Source organism: Arachis ipaensis, chromosome B3 (assembly GCF_059453495.1).
Source record: "Arachis ipaensis isolate K30076 ecotype BB chromosome B3, ASM5945349v1, whole genome shotgun sequence".
NCBI classification, from domain to species: Eukaryota; Viridiplantae; Streptophyta; class Magnoliopsida; order Fabales; family Fabaceae; genus Arachis; species Arachis ipaensis.
Window position 1 is genome coordinate 124,442,054 of NC_142438.1, and position 6,497 is coordinate 124,448,550.

General features: G+C 39.7%; 1 non-coding gene across 1 annotated transcript; it reads left to right on the forward strand.

Annotated features, from left to right (window-relative positions):
* The first annotated feature begins 3,974 nt into the window (after positions 1-3,974).
* On the forward strand, positions 3,975-4,082 carry LOC148572345 (small nucleolar RNA R71). Its single transcript, XR_015908483.1, has one exon. It is a non-coding gene; the product is annotated as a small nucleolar RNA R71 (small nucleolar RNA).
* The last annotated feature ends 2,415 nt before the right edge of the window (positions 4,083-6,497 follow it).

The following is a 6,497-nucleotide window of genomic DNA, read 5'->3' on the forward strand; positions in this document are numbered from 1 at the left end:
TATTGCCACCACATCAAGATAATTAAATTGTTTTAAAATTTGAAATTCATGCACTTCCTTTTCTTTTTCAATTAAAAAATTTTTTTTAAGAAAGGTGATGGATTCATTTTCATAGCTTTAAGGCATAGACACTTAGACACTAGTGATCATGTAATAAAGACACAAACATAGACAAACATAGAGCACAATTTTCGAAAAAATAGAAAATAACGAACAAGGAAATTAAAGAACGGGTCCACCTTAGTGATGGCAGCTTGTTCTTCCTCTTGAAGATCTTATGGAGTGCTTGAGCTCCTCAATGTCTCTTCCTTGCCTTTGTTGCTCCTCTCTCATGGTTCTTTGGTCTTCTTCTAATTTCATGGAGGAGGATGGAATGCTCTTGGTGCTCCACCCTTAGTTGCCCCATGTTGGAACTTAATTCTCCTAGGGAGGTGTTGATTTGCTCCCAATAGTTTTGTGGAGGAAGATGCATCCCTTGAGGCATCTCAGGGATTTCATGATGAGGAATTTCCTCATGCTCTTGATGAAGTTCTCTTGTTTTCTCCATCCTTTTTTTAGTGATGGGTTTGTCCTCATCAATGAGAATGTCTCCCTCTATGTCAATTCCAACCGAATTGCAAAGGTGACAAATGAGATGAGGGAAAGCTAGCCTTGCCAAAGGAGAGAACTTGTCCGCCACCTTGTAGAGTTCTTAGGATATAACCTCATGAACTTTCACTTCCTCTCCAATCATGATGCTATGTATCATGATAGCCCGGTCTATAGTAGCTTCAGACCGGTTGCTAGTAGGAATGATTGAGCGTTAGATGAACTCCAACCATCCCCTAGCCACGGGCTTGAGGTCATGCCTTCTTAGTTGAACCGGCTTTCCTTTTGAATCTCTCTTCCATTGAGCGCCCTCTTCACAGATGTCCATGAGGACTTGGTCCAACCTTTAATCAAAGTTGACCCTTCTAGTGTATGGGTGTGCATCTCCTTGCATCATGGGCAAGTTGAATGCCAACCTTACATTTTCCGGACTAAAATCCAAGTATTTCCCTCGGACCATTGTAAGCCAATTCTTGGGGTCCGGGTTCACACTTTGATCATGGTTCTTGGTGATCCATGTATTGGCATAAAACTCTTGAACCATTAAGATTCCAACTTGTTGAATGGGGTTGGTGAGAACTTCCCAACCTCTTCTTCGGATCTCATGTCGGATCTCCGGATACTCATTCTTTTTGAGTTTGAAAGGGACCTCGGGGATCACTTTCTTCTTGGCCACAACTTCATAGAAGTGGTCTTGATGCACCCTTGAGAGGAATCTCTCCATCTCCCATGACTCGGAGGTGGAAGCTTTTGCCTTCCCTTTCCTCTTTCTAGAGGTTTCTCCGGCCTTTGGTGCCATAAATGGTTATGGAAAAATAAAAAGCTTTAGCTTTTACCACACCAAACTTAGAAGCTTGCTCGTCCTTGAGCAAAAGAAGAAAGAAGAGAGTAGAGGAAGAAGAAATAGAGGAGATGGAGTGGGCTTTGTGTGTTGGCCAAGGGGGAGAAGTGGTGTTTAGGTTGTGTGAAAATGAAGGAGTGAAAATGGGTTTATATAGGGGTAAGAGGGGTGTGTATGGTTTGGCTATAGAGGGTGGGTTTGGGAGAGAAAGTGGTTTGAATTTGGATGGTGAGGTAGGTGGGGTTTTATGAAGGATGGATGTGAGTGGTGAAGAGAATGGTGGGATTTGATAGGTGAGGAGTTTTTGGGGAAGAGGTATTGAGGTGATTGGTGAATGGGTGAAGAAGAGAGAGAGTAGTGGGGTAGGTGGGGATCCTCTGGGGTCCACAGATCCTGAGGTGTCAAGGATATATCATCCCTGCACCAAGTGGCGTGCAAAACGCCCCCTTTCTGCCAATCCTGGCGTTAAACGCTAGGCTACTGCCCATTTCTGGCGTTTAATGCCAGCTTCTTGCCCATTCCTGGCGTTAAACGCCAGTCTGGTGCCCATTTCTGGCGTTAAACGCCCAGAATGGTGCCAGATTGGGCGTTTAACGCCCATTCTGCTACCTTTACTGGCGTTTAAATGCCAGTAACTGTCTCCTCCAGGGTGTTCTATTTTTCATTCTGTTTTTCACTTTATTTTTGCTTTTTCAATTGTTTTTGTGACTTCACATGATCATCAACCTACAGAAAACATAAAATAACAATAGAAAATAGAAAATTATCATAGAATAGTAACGATTGGGTTGCCTCCCAACAAGCGCTTCTTTAATGTCAATAGCTTGACAGTGGCTCTCATGGAGCCTCACAGATGTTCAGAGCAATGTTGGAACCTCCCAACACCAAACTTAGAGTTTGAATATGGGGGTTCAACACCAAACTTAGAGTTTAGTTGTGGCCTCCCAACACCAAACTTAGAGTTTGACTGTGGGGGCTCTGTTTGACTCTGTATTGAGAGAAGCTCTTCATGCTTCCTCTCCATGGTGACAGAGGGATATCCTTGAGCTTTAAACACAAGGGAGTCTCCATTCACTTGAATGATCAATTCTCCTCTGTCAACATCAATCACAGCTTTTGCTGTGGCTAGGAAGGGTCTGCCAAGGATGATGGATTCATCCATACACTTCCCAGTCTCTAGGACTATGAAATCAGCAGGGATGTAATGGTCTTCAACCTTCACCAAGACATCCTCTACAAGTCCATCAGCCTATTTTTTTGAATTTTCTTCCATCTCTAGTGAGATTCTTGCAGCTTGTACCTTAATGATCCCTAGCTTCTCCATTACAGAGAGAGGCATAAGGTTTATGCTTGACCCTAGGTCACACAGAGCCTTCTCAAAGATCATGGTGCCTATGGTACAAGGGATTGAAAACTTTCCAGGGTCCTGTCTCTTTTGAGGTAATCTCTGCCTAGTCAAGTCATCCAGTTCTTTGATGAGCAATGGAGGTTCATTCTCCCAAGTCTCATTACCAAACAACTTAGCATTTAACTTCATGATTGCTCCAAGGTACTTAGCAACTTGCTCTTTAGTGACATCTTCATCCTCTTCAGAGGAAGAATACTCATCAGAGCTCATGAATGGCAAAAGTAAATTTAATGTTATCTCTATAGTCTCAGTGTGAGCCTCAGACTCCCATGGTTCCTCTTTAGGAAACCCCATGGAGGTCAATGGGCATCCATTGAGGTCTTCCTCAGTGGGAATCACTGCCTCTTCCTCCTCTCCATGTTCGGCCATGTGAGATGTGGTTATGGCCTTGCACTCTCTTTTTGGATTCTCTTCTGTATTGCTTGTGAGAGTGCTAAGAGGGAGTTCAGTAATTTTCTTACTCAGCTGACCCAATTGTGCCTCCAAATTTATAATGAAGGACCTTGTTTCAGTCATGAAACTTTGAGTGGTTTTGATTAGATCAGAGACAATGTTTGTTAAGTCAGAGGGGTTTTGCTTAGAATTCTCTGTCTGTTGCTGAGAAGATGATGGAAAAGGCTTGCTATTGCTAAACCTGTTTCTTCCACCATTATTGTTGTTGAAACCTTGTTGAGGTCTCTGTTGATCCTTCCATGAGAGATTTGGATGATTTCTCCATGAAGGATTATAGGTGTTTCCATAGGATTCTCCCATGTAATTCACCTCTTCCATTGCTGGGTTCTCAGGATCATAAGTTTCTTTTTCAGAGGAAGCTTCCTTAGTACTGCCTGTTGCTGCTTGCATTTCAGACAGACTCTGAGAAATCATATTGACTTGTTGGGTCAATATTTTATTCTGAGCCAATATGGCATTCAGAGTATCAATCTCAAGAACTCCTTTCTTCTGATTTGTCCCATTATTCACAGGATCCCTTTCAGAAGTGTACATGAATTGGTTATTTGCAACCATTTCAATGAGTTCCTGAGCTTCTGCAGGCGTCTTCTTCAGATGAAGAGATCCTCCAGCAGAGCTATCCAATGACATCTTGGATAGTTCAGACAGACCATCGTAGAAGATTCCTATGATGCTCCATTCTGAAAGCATGTCAGAAGGGCACCTTCTGATCAATTGCTTGTATCTTTCCCAAGCTTCATAGATGGATTCTCCTTCCTTCTGTCTGAAGGTTTGGACTTCCACTCTAAGCTTGCTCAATTTTTGAGGTGGAAAGAACTTTGCCAAGAAGGCATTGACTAGCTTTTTCCAAGAGTTCAGGCTTTTCTTAGGTTGTGAATCAAACCATGTTCTAGCTCTGTCTCTTACAGCAAAAGGAAAAAGCATAAGTCTGTAGACCTCAGGGTCAACCCCATTGGTCTTGACAGTGTCACAGATTTGCAAGAATTCAGCTAAGAACTAATGAGGATCTTCCAATGGAAGTCCATGAAACTTGAAATTCTGTTGCATTAGAGAAACTAATTGAGGCTTAAGCTCAAAGTTGTTTGCTCCAATGGCAGGGATTGAGATGCTTCTCCCATAGAAGTCAGGAGTAGGTGCAGTAAAGTCACCAAGCACCTTCCTTGCATTATTGGCATTGTTGTTTTCGGCTGCCATGGTTTCTTCTTCTTTGAAAAGCTCTGTTAGGCCCTCTAGAGAGAATTGTACTTTAGCTTCTCTTAGTTTTCTCTTTAAGGTCCTTTCAGGTTCAGGATCAGCTTGAACAAATATGCCTTTATCTTTGCTCCTGCTCATATGAAAGAGAAGAGAACAAGAAAGTAGGGAATCCTCTATGTCACAGTATAGAGATTCCTTGAGGTGTCAAAGGAAAGGAAGAATAGAAGGAGGAGGTAGAGAGAGGAGAATTCGAACTTATCAAGAGGGATAGGGTTCGAATTGCACCTTGAGGAGGAGTGTTAGTCCCTTAAATAGAAGGATGTGAGAAGAGGGGAAGAATTTTTGAAAATTAATTAAAAGATTTTGAAATAATTAAAAGAAATTTTTGAAAATTTGATCGATGATTTTTGAAAACTAAGATTAGGAAAGAAATTAAGTGATTTTGAAAAAGATTTTGAAATCCGAAATAAAAAAGATATGATTGAAAATTAATTTTGAAAAAGGGTGTGATTGAAAAGATATGATTGAGAAGATATGATTGAAAATCAAATTAAAAAGAGAAAGTTTTAAAACTAAAGTTGATTACTTGACTAACAAGAAATTAAAAGATATGATTCTAAAAATTTAAAATTTTTATCCTTTCTTAATAGGCAAGTAACAACTTAAAAATTTTGAAGTAAATCTTGAATTGAAGCAAGGATTTTTGAAAATAGTAAAAATAAATATAAAATGGAAAGAAATTGATTTTGAAAGAGATATGATTGAAAAGATATGATTTGAAAAAGATTTGATTTTGAAAAATTATGAAAACTTGAAAAAAATGTGAATTAAAAACAAAATCTTCCCTCTAGTGTCATCCTGGCGTTAAACGCCCAGAATGGTGCCCATTCTGGCGTTTAACGCCCAAATCTCTACCTTTTTGGGCGTTAAACACCCAGCCAAGTACCCTGGCTGGCGTTTAAATGCCAGTTTTCCTTCTTCACTGGGCGTTTTGAACGTCCAGCTTTTTCTGTTTGATTCCTCTGCTGAATGTTCTGATTCTTAATTCTCTGTATTATTGACTTGAAAAGACATAGTTTTTAAAAAATATTTTTGAATTTTTGATGATGGGAATCAATAAAAATACAACTAAGATCAAATAAACAATGCATGCAAGACACCAAACTTAAAAGTTTGTATACTAAGGACTATAACAATGTAAAAATGCATGTAGGAAACAACAAAACATACAAAACAAGAGAATTTGAAGATCAGAGCAATGAAATCATCAAGAACAACTTGAAGATCAATGAAGAACAATATGTATAAATTTTCGAAAATTAGAAGGATAAAGACATGCAATTGACACCAAACTTAAAATTAGACAATAGACTCAAACAAGAAACATAAAATATTTTTGGTTTTATGATTTTATAAATTTTTTTGTGATTTTCAAAAATTATATAGAAAAGAAAATAAAGAGAATCAAAACTTTTAATAAGAATTCCAGGAATCATGCAATGTTAGTCTAAAGCTTCAGTCTAAAAAGGATTAGACATGTTTGGCCAAGCTTCAGTAGGACATTACATTCAATAGCTAAATTGATGAGAATCAATCAGCTTTTGTGATGGTGGGAACATCACCTTGAAACTCTATAATTCATTCTTAAAAATTCTGAAAAGTACCTAATCTAAGCAACAAGATGAACCGTCAGTTGTCCAAACTCGAACAATCCCCGGCAACGGCACCAAAAACTTGGTGTTGTTGCCGGACCAAACTTGGCACTGTTGTTGCCGGAAACAAATGCGAAATTATTGTTCGTTCATTCGTTCCTTCCCCGGAAACGGTGGCAAAAACTTGGTATGCGAAGTTGTGATTATCAACAATGGCACCAAAGGACTTGGAGCTCTTAAACGTGAATCACACTTTGTCACAATTCCGCACAACTAACCAGCAAGTGCACTGGGTCGTCCAAGTAATAAACCTTACGTGAGTAAGGGTCGATCCCACGGAGATTGTCGGCTTGAAGCAAGC